Genomic DNA, 15,645 nt, shown 5'->3' on the forward strand with positions numbered 1-15,645 from the left:
TATTTTCCGAGATGCATTAGCAGGAAGACAGATCAGAAATGGAGCAAGCAGCGAAGGATTGAATGGGGGCCCATATGGTATACAGGTATTGCAGGCAGCAGCTTAACTAGTGGTACTATAACAAATAATTTTGAGCACTGTTCTAGGTGCTTGGAATATAGAAAACAGGCAGGTTATTATGTACACGATGGTTTTAATGAACATGTGGTTATAAACTAAGATAGGAACCCTAAAGAAACAGTGTTCTCTGAGAATACATGGCAAAGGATTCTACCATATGTATTGTGAGCATGGGGTACGGGGACAGGGATCATGGATGACTTGGTCTGGATGCTGATCATTGCTAATGCAACCGAATCCTTAGAAGACCTTAGCAAGGTAAGCCTAAGAAAGATGGAGTCATAGTTAAGGTTTGTCATTCTGTAGAAAACTAAAGCAACAATTGCTGTGGTGTGACCTTCAAACTACTAGGGGCCACCTCTTTGAGAGTAGGCAGTTCAAGCAGATCACAAGAGAGCCTCTGCTTTCTAGCTTGGCAGGATTTACCATCTACCAATGCTGCTCTATGGCATCTACTTCCAAACAATTTGTGGGAGCCCCCTAGAAAGCCTAACTTCGCTCCTTAGTGAGGCAGTACAGTGCCAATATAAAGAGCTACGGCTGTGAAACCAAAGCAACTGAGGATAGAATTCCAACCCATTAGCTCTAGGACCTGAGCAAAGTCATTCAAATCGTCAAGGTGATGGTTTGCTCATTTATGAAATGGAGATGGCTATACTCTCTCCACTTCACAGGGCTAATGTGCAAATAAATAAGAAAAGCTACTGTTGAATGCATGGCACAGGAAATGCTTTAATCTCCATTTCCATCTCTCTTATGTGGTGCTTGGAGTCAGACTCAAACAGGTGAAACTAATAAGAGCTTGCCAGTTGAAGGGAAACCAGCAGTGCCATCTTTTTATGGGCTCTAAAGTATATCACAGGTGTATTCACTGAGTTCCTTTCTCCCAGACAAAAAGAAAATTACAGCATTAAGGTGAGGCCATAGTGGGTAATAGAGGCAACCCTCAAAGGTATTTAAAAAGGAAAAAAAAATACTAATCAGTACCATGCAGATTGAAGTGGTAATTAGGGGAGGCAGTAAGTGGACAGACTCACTACTGAGTCTCTTTATCATATCTTTACCATTTGCTCTCATTAAGTGATTTCACTGAGCATGGGATTACTTAACCTTACTTTTCTTTCTTGAAAAAATCGGGATAATAACAGGAATACTAACTTCCCTTTTAAAAAAGTAACTATGAAATAAAATTTAAAAAGATTATGCATAGCACAATAATGAGCATTCAATAGGCTTTCAGCAAATAGTAGCCAATGTTGTTTTTCATTTTGCTTGTTCCACATAGGTGATCATAATGTGTGGTCATATTCTGTGTATTAAATTGCAGGTAGTCGATACAGCAAAGGCCCAAGCCTTCTTATATCCTCACCTCCCTCCATTCATGTGTAGTATATTATTGTTAAATAGTCTGCTCTATGGTCTAATTGATTTGCCTGCACTTTGATATATGCACTATGAATTTGCATTAATGATTTTTTCACTTTTTCACTTTACATAAATGGCTACAATATCACAAGGGGGGAAAAAAACCATTTTGCTCCCCAGAGTCACAACAGATAATGGGAACAGAATGGTCTAACAATTTGATAACTAGATATGGCAGAATTCGACTGAGGTTGACAACCCTTGGACCCAGTAGACAGAAGAACCCCTTCACAATTTCAGGACCCTATTTTCCCTGAAAAGTGACAAAGCATTTTTCTTCAAATAGTGTCATTAATTTTATATTGATGAGTCACTTTCTATTTTGTGACCTGACCCCTTCTATCCATACAATCTTGATTTGCCAATTTAAATTACTGCTCACTGAGAATAAAATCTCACTCTCTACTGAACACTGTATGGAGGGGTAGGTATCTACTGAACACGTGACTTATAGAATCTCTCCTGGGTTCTGCATTAACTGTCCTCCAGCTCTCAAAAAATGTATCATTTTTTTTATCTTTAAGTCTTTTTACTGTCCTGAAACTTTTGTGTCCTGTGTTCCTTGTTTTTTAATTTATTGCTACACTTACACAATATGCTACCAAATGTCCATACCATCTATTTTTCAGCTATAATTATACAAACCTGAATGAGCCAAGGAGTTATATTTCTTATTCCAACATTATTTCCAAGGTCAATTTTCTTTGTGTACGTTAAAGTGGAAAGAATACTTTTTGTGGTTAAAAAACACAAATACGTAATATATAAAATTGTCCATCTTAGCTATTTTGAGGTGTACAGTTCAGAGGCATAAGTACATTTACATTAAGAAGCTATCATCCAAAGGATGCATTTTTGAAAATGCACAATTTCAGGATTTCCATTTTCTTTCATTTGTGAGTCCATATAACTGTAAGTTTCATATTTTGCGGACCAAATGACATTACTCCATAATGGAAATGAACACCCCTTAGGTATTCAAAATTATGGATATTAAGCAGTAATACAGAAACAATACCAAAAGCACTATGTTAGTGACAAGATCAGCACCTCTGTGCCTTACGTTATTTATTCACTGATCATTTTAAATCAAATCAATAGAAATCTAGTATATCACAGATTGAACTGTTTCAATCAGAGCATGTCAAACTCCAGCATCAGATTTGTAACAAAGATAGTGACTCTCAAGTTCATTGTAAATAGTCACAATTTCATGGAACCACATCAACCGAAATATGATTCAGTGTTTATTACCACAGTCAGAGGTTGCAGAATGATTTGGGGGATTTATATATTTGTTAATGTTTATTACAAATGTAAGGTTACAGAAACCATGTGGACCTCCGATTCAGCAGGGAAAGGTGTAAGATAAGTGTTTCAGTTTTCCTTCCTGTGTCCTTGGTGGCAGGGAAGGGAGAAGAAAGTGCTCCTTGCTGTCAACCTCTATTAGTGCCTAGGGACAGAGATGGTCATTTCAGGCCTGATGTGGGGAAGAATGTTCCAATGGTATTACTTGAGTGGTCTTGATTGTTCTGAGAAATTGTCAGCTTCATTTCACCAGAGCTGTGAAATTCCAAGGCCTGTTGGCTGTTCTTGTCTACTTCAGTGTGCCTACAGACCTAGATGCCTGTTAGAGACTGGCGTGGAGTGTTGTTCAAACTTTCTTTCCACTTTTGATGAGATACTTGAGTCCTCTGTTGGCTTAGATGTGTTGGCTGTCTTGGCTTTCGTGTTTATCTGGGTACACTGTCCAATCTTGCATAAGAGTCAGTAAGAGTCTGACTGAGTCTTGCAAAAATCTGACTTAGTCGTGCAACATGTCCACTCTTACACGAGAGTCATCAAGAGTTTGAAAGACTTGCAACATGTGCTCTGCAGTCAGATTTTTACATGAGGTTGGGGATAGAGTACAGCAGCCTAGTTGGAGAGCCCACTAAGAAACCCTAAATGAGTGGTCCTAAGGTCTTGCTCTTGTGTGCATCACATGGTGCAGGATCATACTCAGTCTGCCCCCTTCACCAGCTAATACATGCACCAGTGGGTGTAGTTATTTGGTCAGTCTCACCCCCAGCCCTGGGTCTCATGCAAACTGGGAGGTGTTATACCCTAGCCCAGCCCAGACCACCCGCCTGAGACCCACACCTCACACACAATGGCGGATACTGCAGCCTAGACCCACCCAGTGCATCCCCAGCCTGTTTTTGTTTCCACCAGGGGATACTGTAGCCTAGCCATGGCAACCCCACAAGCCCCTACTAGCCCCTATTATGCCCGCCCCCAGCCTCAGCTCTCACATGAACCAATGGATGCTGCAACATAGCAAGGGTGTAGGGTTTGTATATTTTCCTCCAGTTTTTCCAAGATATATTATCTTTCCAAAGGCCATAGATCAAATTTGGCTTAATTAGCTTCTTTGCAAACTAAACCACACTGATTAGGAGGGCAAGCTCAAAAATTAAGATACAGCTTAAAGGCATCTCTTTAGGGATAGAAAATATGATTAGTAGTCATCAGACTCCGTAAATCCTTGAATTTTGACTTAATTTCCATTAAAAACTCTGTAATCCTTCCAAATTTGTGAATTAACTTTAAAAAAAAAGTCTGTGGTTCCGTTGAGTCTCAAATTAGTACAGTCTCTAATTTCTCTCTGTTCAAACCACAAGTCCAGATTCAAGCTCAATATTTCTCACCTTCTTGCATACATAAGCAATGTCATTGTTTCAGGGTGTTTTTGTAATTATAACTTTAGTGTGTTTGGACAGGAAACAATTCAATTGGCTACTTAAATTCTAACAATTCAGCAGAGTACAAGAAATGCATTCCCAGAGTCTCAGGAAGCATACCAATTAGTATGTTTAATAAATATTCACAATTTAACCTTTTAAATTAAATTTCAATTTTTTAAAAGTGCAGAGATTACAGACACCTGTGGGTTATGAACAGGAATGGAGAGGGTTCGGAAGAGAAAAGGTGGATGAGAAAAGTGTTTCCATCTTCTCTCCTAAATCTGCTCTGTGCTGCCAGACTCCACATTTCCCAGAGAACAGTAGCGGTCACATGATGCTGCCTTGAGGACCCAGTGGAGGGAAGAACATCATGGGGGAGGGAATTACTTGATTGATAGGTGAGTGGGGAGGTGTGACTCTCAACTCATGATCCTAGCTGCCTAGTTTTCCCATTTCATTGACTCATGTAATGGCTTCTTCTCACAATCCAGAGATCTTGTATTCAGTGCCCTAGGCTGTGCCCCCTACATCACCTTGCCTGCTCTGAGAAGTTGTTGGCTTCATTGGACAAGAAATAACATAGTCCATCTATCCCCGCACAGGCTCTTCATTGTTCTCTCTGTATAAATTTTCTTTTCTATTTAATTTTATGATACAATTCCATAGGCTCTGGAATTTCCCTTAACCCCTCCCCAAATTCCAAATTGTCTCCCCCCAACTGATTTCCCCCATATTATTATAATAGTATAATCCTTCATAAAGTCATAGGCCCATCATCCTATTATTTAAGCATGTCTTGATCTATGTATAAATTCTAAGGCCTATTAGCTAGCTGTCCGTGACCACCTCAGACAGAGTATCCAGAGATTTGGGAACTTGCTGTAGAAGTTGGCCTGAAGAGTTGATCAACTACTCATCTTTCCAGCCTTTTGCAAAGTACTTGAGGTCTTCGGTTGGATCAGAAGAATAGGGTTTCTTAATTTTCATGCACATCTGTGTATGTTCTTCACCTTTGGATAGGAGTCAGCAGCAGGGATGGCCCAACCATGCAACATGTGCTCTCAGGCTGGACCACATGTCAATAGGCTTTGTTCCCCGAAATAGAGAATCCTGTCAAACTGAGGCAATCATGAGATTCAAGCAGCCCACCCCTGACTCTCACGTGGAACAACATGTGCAGTGGCATAACGTAGCCCTTGCTCTTGTACCAGTGTGTGCAACAGCCTGGCCAGGCCTGACCCCAGCCTCAGCTCTGGCAGGAAATAACAGGTGCAGCAGCCTGGCTTGGAAAGACTTTCCAGGCTCCTCCACCTGGCCTGCACCTAGGCCTGACTCTTCTGTGTGGTCTTGGGTACAATCTAATATTTTAATCAAGTGAAACATGTACAGTGCTTAAGGCCACAAACATAAAAAGGTAAAGCCCTTTATCATTTGTTGTATCATATTACACAACACATACTCTTGATCACCAATTTCTGAAGTTAAAATTCTTCTCAATTAGGACATGATTAAAGTAGCAAATGAACCTTTACTATGAACACAAATAAATGAGCAAAATCTAACTTATCTTTTCATTAACTCCTCTTGTCTGTGTTGGTCAAAAATCCTCAAATTCCTTGAAGACATATGGTTTATATAATACTAACACATCAAGAAGAAAAACATATTAGCATCTTAACTGGGGGCCACTTCCATTTTGATGGATACATGTTTGGAGCCCCTAAACAAGTTGGAGACATTTCTTAGAATATTTTTTCAAGATGGTCATCTGATCCTGAAGAAAACAGTAAGAGAATGAATAAAGAATTATCTTCTAGGATCATAATTATTCAGAGAGAAACTTCTAAATAGCAATGAGATAACTAAGCTAAAAAAGAAAAACTGTCTTGTTTTGCACTCAATTCTATGCTTACTAACCAGCTAGATAATGGGATTCTATTTTCAATGACAGGTCTTCAGTGTCCATAACCCAGAATAAATCAGAGCCAGTATATCAAGTCTCCAACCTCCTAGGCACATTAACAGGGAACTGGATCAGAAGCAGAGCAGCCAAGACTCAAACTGGCATTCTGTTATGGGGATGCTAGTGTTGTAAGCCACTACACCACAATGCCAATGCCTATTTCTTCTTTTGTTAGGGATTTTATATTGGTTGAATAATTGGTGATTTGTGAACTTTCTGGGGGTTATATAGCTAGAATAAAAACAAGTTTTAAATATGAATTCTAGAAAAAATTTTTAAAAATATAAAAACAAAGAAATAGAGTAGAGTATGATCCCTGAAAAAAATAGTAATCAAGAATAATCACTAAATATCTCTAGTCCATTAAGACAAGGCTTTCAGCAGAAAACCACAGTTCACAGCTTGATGTAAAAAAAAAAAAAACTGAGTTGGATCATGATGGGTTAATAATATTTTCAGTTATATAATCCCCTCAGGAATAAAATCTCAGCCTTAAGAGGAATATGATTCATTATTTCCTGAAAGGCTTTTTCATTATTTTTTTCTCATTATTATTCCTAGTAGAACTCAAATCAACATCCCCAAAAGAATTTAATTTGGTGAAAAATTAAGCTCTGAACAAAAGAACTGTAACTTTGACATGAAGTACAATAAGGAAATTCTCACATCCTAAAAAAAACCAGGTGTAAAACTTGGATAATCTTTACACATCCAATAAATTTTCACGGTACTCTCATATACACATTTTTCAGATATTCTTGTTAATTCTGATGTTGTATAATCTGTCCTATTATCTGTGAGAACTGTGTTATTTCATTCATTCCCTATTACTATTGAGAGTAATCAGAAAAAATATATAACCTTTATCTTAGAAGTGAGAAAGGACTGAGTTCTGAGATTTGTTCAAGATCATCTAGAAAAGCCAGAAGTAGAACTCCAGACTTCTGACAGAACACTGTCTTCACATGTACTCTGCTCCCTTCTGTTGAGTGAGTTCGTTTATGCAGTTTGATATCTTCCAAGTTCATAATCAGGGAATTTAAGATGACCACAAGTTCTTTGCTTTAAGAATGAAAGTTTAATAGTTAAAATCTCTTAAAAGGTAAAAATGATTTGAACTGATAGCCAATAAGGATTGTAAAACATTGTAATATAAAACCAGGCAGTAAATATCACACATAACAAAGCGCAGGTACCGACATGCATTGGGATAGCCTTGTACTACCTGATTCACTGCCACCTCCATGCCCATTTCTTTAGGTTTTTAAGGGCATTATGCTTGTCACAGAGTGGTAAGCCTCTCTCATTTCCAAGCCATGTGAGAACTGGCTTCAACAGGGATCTCAAGAAGATTCAGATAAGGAACTGGCAAGGGAATCTAGCTAATACAATAAGGTAATTTATCTCTCCCTAATTGAGCTTTCAGGCACACAGCAAATGTCAATTGTCAATCGGTTTTTTTTTTCTATCAACATCTTAAATTTAGCTAATTTTCATAAGACCAAAAACAGGGCTTGGGTCATAAGCTTCCCTTCTCTGTATCATGGCTTTTCACCATAAATTGTGGCATAACTCTTGACAGTTTATTTGTTTGTCTTGCTCTCCTGAAAACACCTTCCTGACAAGCCCTTATTTCTAAGTACTTTCTCATTCCTTAAATTCATTCCCAGTCAGTATGAACTGCCTCTAGTTATAGTTCATGTGGCAAACACACTTAGTACAACAATTCATTATGTAGAGAGGTTTACATCTAAACAAGGCTTAAATTTACAAAATCACACACCCAGAGCAGACACTGAAATAGAACTCATTGATTCCTGAGGTGCCATTGCAATATAAGCTTTCCAGATGACTTAGGTAAACAAGAAGCTAGCCAGTTCCGCATATTATGAGGTTAAAGGAGCTGCCTGCTTCACAGTTAAGGACCATCTAAACCATTGGTTGTTTAAGAGACTAGTTCAATCTTTCTCTTGGGTAAGCTCTGTAGTAGGTTCACAGACCTCTCGATGTATTTTGATGACTGGTTGGAATCTGTATGGTAATTTGCGTTCTCTCATGAGAGACTGAGGATCTTCACAAGATCACACTAATCTACAGTGGAATTGCTATAATATCCACATCCCAGAGTTCTGCTATTAATGTCAACATACTCACTATATCATTCTGAGGGATAGTCTCTTTTCTCCTTATTATATTATAGTATAAATGGGCCCAAGATGTGATAACGCTTCTCATTTCTTTACTCCTTTGCTTGGTGAGATAGTTCTCTTCTTTGCTATTGTTTGCTTTTGGCATTAGAAATTCCAGCAGAAGAATAAGTACAGGGGGAAAAAAACCCTTAACCCTAAAATCAAACCTTTTTGAACAAACCCAAAGGAGAAACCAGCATTTACACACAAAGCAGAAACAATCATTTAACTGGAAATTGATTAAGCCTTTTTCTATAAACTATTAGTAATGAAAGTGTACAGAAGTAGGAAAAACTCATTACTGTTGTACAGAACAATCAAAATAATACTTGAAATGGGAATGATCAGCTCTCATATGCTGGTGGGGGAAAGCTGAGTCTAGCTTCTCTCTAAATCATCATTTATAACAAACATTATAGCTTCGTTTAAGCCCTCTATGTCTACCATGGAATCATCATCATCAAACATTACGTTTTCACCTTCCTTTGCTGACAGTATCGGTTCCAGGTCTCCAAGTTTAGAGAGATCTGGAAGGGAATCATTCCCAGAAGGAACTGAAACAGCCAGTTCCTGTTGTGCACTAACATTTTGTGCTGTATCAACACGTAGGTATGGCTGCATGATCAACCGTATAATCTCCTTAGCAATTTTTAAGATCTTAACTACACAAGCAATAATTTCATCAATCAGCTCAGAGAGTGATGGAACCTTCATGCCCAGTGCTCTTCTCTATGGATGAATTATTAAACACTGTAGAAAATGGACTCAAGGTTACAATGGATTTGGGACAGTTAACAGTAGTTCTCTCGTTGGTTTAGATGAGGAATGAGGATGGTGATCAAGTATAGAAAAAAGCCAGTGTAGTACTGCAACAGCTTTTGATGATGATGTTGAATCTCCCACAAAATTTATATATGATCTTCTTGTTTGTACTAGAGAATCAGCAAGGCAGATCTGATAACAGAAAAGAAAATATAAAGATTAGTATCCTGGAGTCTTTATCCAGCCTACAGGTTCTATTTAGAGTTGCCCATAACATTAAAGGAATATCTATAGCAACTAATCATTTCGAGATGCCTATAAAATATAGTACCACTTTTCCCTCTAATTTCTTTTTAATGTTTTTATTTATAAAAGAAACAAATTTCATATAAGTCATATATATAGTTTTAAGAGCATAATGATGCTTCCCACCCTACCACCTCCCCCTTCCACCCCCTCCTTATTTTTAATTTTTACAATAACATACTTTTAAGTTTCTTTATAATTGCAAACTTAAATCTGTATGAAATACAAAATTCAACAAGTAATAAGTAGAAAAATCTCATTCCTCTGCATTTCTTAAGGTCCTCCTCTGACTAAGGGCTTTAAGAATAAAGTGAGCAGGTGTAATTTGTCCATCTCTAACATCTCTGTTGAATCTAGAAATGAAGTCTTCTCTATCAGTATCTTTGTCACCTTGCCATTTATATCAAGCATTACTAAAATTTTTAAGATAATTATACTTATTTTTATTGCAAAGTCAGATATACACAGAGGAGGAGAGACAGAGAGGAAGATCTTCCATCCAGTTTGGTGGCCACAATGGCCAAAACTGAGCCGATCTGAAACCAGGAGCCAGGAGCCTCTTCTGGGTCTCCCACACGGGTGCAGATCCCCAAGGCTTTGAGCCATCCTCAACTGCTTTCCCAGGTCACAAGCAGGGAACCAGATGGTAAGCGGGGTTGCCAGGATTAGAACTGGCACCCATATGGGATCCTGGCATGTGCAAGGCGAAGACTTTAGCCTCTAGGCCATCATGTCGGGCCCACATTACTAAATTCTTTCTGCGTTTTTAGAATTCCATGCATTACAGTTCCCAATTGCCCTACAGCCAGTGAGTGTGGTAAGTACAGATCCCACACTCTTTCTTCAAGCTTTCAACTTCAGTTATGAAATTAGTTCCTTGCTCATTTCCAATTATTACCAATCTTCCAACATTGTCTAAAACCATGATTGTACTATTTTCATTTGTCTTATGGGCTGTGTAAATCCTCAACTATATATTTCTGTAAGGCAATATTCCTTCTTTCAAAATCTAAGGACAGCCCAATAGTTGACACATTTTTGTAATTTACCACTTCATAGCCCCCCTTAAATGAGTTTGCTAAGGACACAAGATTTTAGTAATTTAACTGTCTTATATTGCTTATTCACTTGTTTGATTCAATTTTTTTTCACTCTTTCTCCTCTCTTTCCCTACTACAGTCATATCCAAATGCCCTGAGGTTTCACAGATCTGCTGATATCTTAAGGAGAAAGCTGAAACATAGAATTTCCAAGGCTGCCAGGTCTACATTAATTTCAGAGGGCCTGTCTTATCGCTCTCTTATTCTAAGTAGATAAAACTGTCTTTCCATTCTGGTACATGTACCACATGAACTGCTAAATTCATTTCATCAATTTGCTTTTCATATCTCCCTTTGATGGTTGTTTTCCCACCAAAGTCCATTATAGATAAATACCTTTGGCCAACTGTTTTTGAGCCACACATCCACATTGGATTTCTTGGTACCAATTCTCTAACTTAGGCTGATTTGCTTCCTGCAGTCTCACTCAAGTTTTCCCTGATGGAAAGTCTTAGGAAGTAGTACTATCTCACTCTTAGGATACCATCAAGTCTAGGATTGGCCATTTTTCAGAAGTTCTGCCCATAGTGGGCCACAGCAAGCCTCAGGATTCACCTCTAGCTGAAAGGATTGTAGCTCCTTTCTATGTTGACTGGAGTACAACAAATCACCAGCTACTTGGGCCACACTCAGTTACACACTATCTCCAATTAATGTTAAGCCCTATTAGACCACTTCAGGTTTTGGGCCAGAATCCCATGAGCAGACAAGATTTTTGCTCTGCCATTAAAGGTCACAACCATGATGAGTAGAAAGCACAATTTTGGTTGGAGACAATTTTCCATCTAAAAAAAGGAGACAGTGTATCCCAAAGGCATAACAGTTGCCTTATTAATAGAGATCAAAAGATTTCTGTTATATGATTAGAGACACAGCAGCTAGTGGTAGAAATATGGAAAGAAATCAGAGAAAGGAAATTGATATTAATGGTAGAATATATATCAGCGTATCAGAAGAAAACCACCAAAAAACCCCTCTGTGTTAATGAGCACCATCACATTTTTAAAGGAAAGAATAGCCTACCATGGGACCCCAGCCCAAAGCTTCAAGAGAATGGCAGAAACATTCACAAATCCTGTCTAACCTTTGACTCCTCATCTCCTAGTTTTCCCTGTCAACCTCTCTCTCCATCTAGTACTCTTATTCTTTCTCTTGTTCAGTATGCCTCTAGTTATGAAATTTTTTAATTCTCTTTCACCCTCCCTGCATCTCCACCTTCCTCAGTCCTTACCCACTATCTTTTCTTCCATCTCTCTTTATAAATTGGGAAAAATAGAAATACTGTAAATTGTATTTTGGTTATGAAGGTAGAGATTATATAGTCTAAACAAAAATGTACAGATGTAAAAATACTTAATAGTTCACTCCAAGACAAATGTAGTTTCTTATTACTTTATGTAGCCATTGACTCATTTTGTTCTGCAGCATTGTGAGTTTGATGGGAAGAAACATCCTGATGCAGCCTTAACTCTATTGATCCTTGTGTTAGCTAGTCCACAACTCCCATTTTCAAATTGTAAGCTGGGAGCCAAAGGTGAATGGATGGAAAGATGGGTGTTGAGAAAGCGTTAAGTACTGAAATATTAAGAAACAAAATATAATATCTGCTTATTCCTGTTACAGTAACTATGAAAACAACCAACCTCAGTACCTTAGTTTGCCTAATGGATTTTCAGTTGGTTTGCACCTAGGGTCTTTGTATAAGCTGTGTCTCTGCCTAGAATTCCTGTTCCTCAGCAAAGACTGCTTGTCATTCTAGTCTCAGCTTAAATATCACCTCCTCAGATTTCTTCTCCCCCAACCCTAACAACAGTCCCCCTTTTCCTATACACTGAAGCTCTGTGTTACAGTACCTATAACTAGCTCATACTTTGTGTTTACCTTTTTCATCTCCCCTCACATACATATAGACTAAAATGAGGTGTGATGAAAATAGGAAACTCATCTGGCTTTGTTAATGCTATAGCATCAAAACACACAAATAAATGCCTAACAAAATGAAGGAGGGTAAGGAGGAAGGGAACAGGCAATAGTTAAATTTCACTCATTTTTTAGCTCATTAATTTAGTAAGTATTATCAAGTTTCAACCATGTATGAAGGTAATGGGGTAAAAAAAGAATAATATCACTAAAATATATGGTTAATAAAATGAATAAACAACCACAGACTAAGAAAAATCATTCACGGGCCAGTGTGCTGGCGTATAGGCTAATCCTCTCCTGCAAGGACTGGCATCCCATATCAACACCAGTCCATGTCCTGGCTGTTCCACTTCTGATTCATCTCTCTGCTTATGACCTGGGAAAGCAGCAGCAGATGGCTCAAGTCCTTGGGATCCTGCACCCATATGAAAGACATGGAAGAAGCTATTGGCTCCAGGCTTCAGACCAACCCAGCTCTGGCCATGGTGGTCATTTGGAGAGTGAACCAGCAGATGGAAGATTTCTCTGTCTTCCTCTCTAATTCTTTCAAGTAAAATAAATAAACCTTTATTTTTTAAAAAACTATATTATTGTAACAAAATATGGGAAATTAGTGAGAATAGAGAAGAAAACTGAGCCTTTCGAATCTCATCATAAAGCAAATTTTAATTAACTAAAAAAATGAGTATTAGAGAAAATAATTAATCTGTCCAAGTCAAAATACTTAAAGTCAGCCCAGGTCTAGATTCTAAAATCCTATGTATGCCAGAGGTACAAATGCCAGTGCCTACGTGAGTAAATATGCCTTAGTAAGACCAGAGCTGACATCTCATTTTGTAAATAGGAATAGAACTGAGAGTGACTAAGAAATAGGGAGAGGGAGAACTGTATAAGTGCCCTAGGGAATCTCCATTACCGTGGACAGGGTGATATTTACAGAATGGTGTCCATTATCTGCCATAGCCCTGACCAACTGAATTTTCCCAAATGGTCATAAATTACTCACCTATAATAGAGCAAAGGCAGATGGGAAAGCTAAAATTCTGCTTATTCAGTTTCCACACTTCTACTTTTAAATAGGAGTGAAGGTTCCTGCCACACACAAAAAAAATACAAAACAAAATCAAAATCAAGAGGTTTGATTTTATATTTCCAAGCTACGGAGCTATAAATTTCAAGAGTGAAGAATCCTTCCGAAGTGAGCTAAAAATTACAGTCACTTTTTCTTCCCTGTAGCATTAGCTAACTCTAGACATATGTTGGAAATGGGGTTCGGTCCTAAGGCAGAGGAACTCCACTGGGGAAATGAGAAAGCTGTATACCTTCCGAAAATTACAAGAGACTAACAGTGTATTGGGAAATTGAGAAGACCTAAACGCAAGGGCTAGTTTTTCTTACCCGTAGTTAGTTGAGCTCTTGGCTGCCACTTGGGCAAGAAGGATGAAATGAAATCTCCTGGAGTCTCCAAGCACTTTCTGGGCAAATTCTCACCAGATGAGGAACTGCCTCAAACACCACACTGGTTTCCACCTTCAAAAGCTCCCTAGAATTTGAAGTTAAAGCAATTTAAGGGAGGTTAGTGAACCAATAAGATCAAAACCACTCCCAAGAGGCACTTTGGGCAAAGTGACTCTAAAACATATAAAGACATATAAAGAGCCAATATAACCATACACCCTAAAGAAGAATAAAATTGGAAGGCATATACTAGTAGTGCTACAACTACAGAAATCGTTATAGCAAAGTACTGGTACCAAGAGAAATAAATCAACCGAAACATAATCTTACCTCAAAACAGATAACAAAATAATAATAATTTGAATAATTTAAAGAAGTAAACTAATAACTAAAGTCCTCACCTTGCATGTACCAGGATCCCATATGGGCATTGGTTCGTGTCCTGGGGGCCCCATTTCCCATCCAGCTCCCTGCTTGTGGCCTGGGAAAGCAGTCAAAGATGGCCCAAAGCCTTGGGACCCTGCATCTGCATGGGAGACCCAGAAGAAGCTCCGGGCTCCTGTCTTCGGATTGGCTCAGCTTTGGCCATTGCAGCCACTTGGAGAGTGAGTCAGTGTACAAAAGATCTTTTTCTCTATCTCCCCCTTTTTTGTATATCTGCCTTTCAAATAAAAAATTAATCTTTTTAAAAAGGATAATAGACATAAATATAAAAGTTAAAGCAATAAAGCTTCTAGGTAAATAGAAAATATTTCTGATTTTTGGTAGGCAAATAATTCTTACAAGACACAAATATTTCTTGGGCCCAGTGCAATGGCTGAATTGGCTAATCTCCCTTTGAAGCAGCAGGATCCCATACTGGTGCCTGGTTTGTGTCCTAGCTGCTGCACTTCCCATCCAGCTCCCTGTTTACGGCCTGGAAAAGCAGTGGAGGATGGCACAAAGCCTTGGGACCCTGCACTGCATGGGAGACCCAGAGGAAGCTCCTGGCTTCAGATTAGCTCAGCTCAGGCCATTGCAGCCATCTGGGGAGTGAACTTGCAGATGTAAGCTCTTCCTCTCTATCTCTCCTTCTCTCTGTAAAATCTGCCTTTCCATTAAAAAGAAATAAATCTTTTAAAAGATAGTTCTTAAAAGACACAAAAACATTTTAAGAGAAAATGCTTGTAAGTAAAATTTCATCAATGATGAACTTTTGTGGGGCCACAGTTGTGGTGTGGTGAGTTAAGCAGCCAACTTCAATGCTTGTGTCCCTTATGGGCACCATTTAGTGTTCCAGATGTTCCACTGCCAATTCAGCTCCCACTAGAACTCCTTAGAAAGCAGTGGTAGATGGCTGAAGAGGGCAGGCTCATGCCACCTGTATGAGTGACCTAAATGAAGTTCCTACCTCCCGGCTATGGCCTGATTCAGCCCTGGCCATTGCACAGATCAGGGGAATGAACCAGCGGGTGAAAGATTTTTCTTATTAATCCCCAGAATTCTGACATAAATAAATAAATGCATCTTAAAAAAAAAAAAACACCTTTTGCTTTTCAAGCTATTCAAGACAAATGAAAATCTCAAGCATAAGTTGGGAAAAAAGTATTCATATGCCATGAAGGGTTTATATCCACTCCATACATTTTTAAATTCCAATGAAACAATGTGAAAAAACACAATATTTTTTAATA

The 15,645-nt window shown here is 38.5% G+C and overlaps 1 protein-coding gene across 1 annotated transcript in view; it reads left to right on the plus strand.

The window, feature by feature from the left end:
- Positions 1 to 15,645, plus strand: part of TRPC5 (transient receptor potential cation channel subfamily C member 5) — a 137,663-nt gene that overhangs the window by 38,382 nt on the left and 83,636 nt on the right. The window lies entirely within an intron of this gene.

This window comes from Ochotona curzoniae, unplaced genomic scaffold, assembly GCF_017591425.1.
Source record: "Ochotona curzoniae isolate NIBS_2020 unplaced genomic scaffold, NIBS_Ocur_1.0 scaffold_1852, whole genome shotgun sequence".
Lineage (NCBI taxonomy): Eukaryota > Metazoa > Chordata > Mammalia > Lagomorpha > Ochotonidae > Ochotona > Ochotona curzoniae.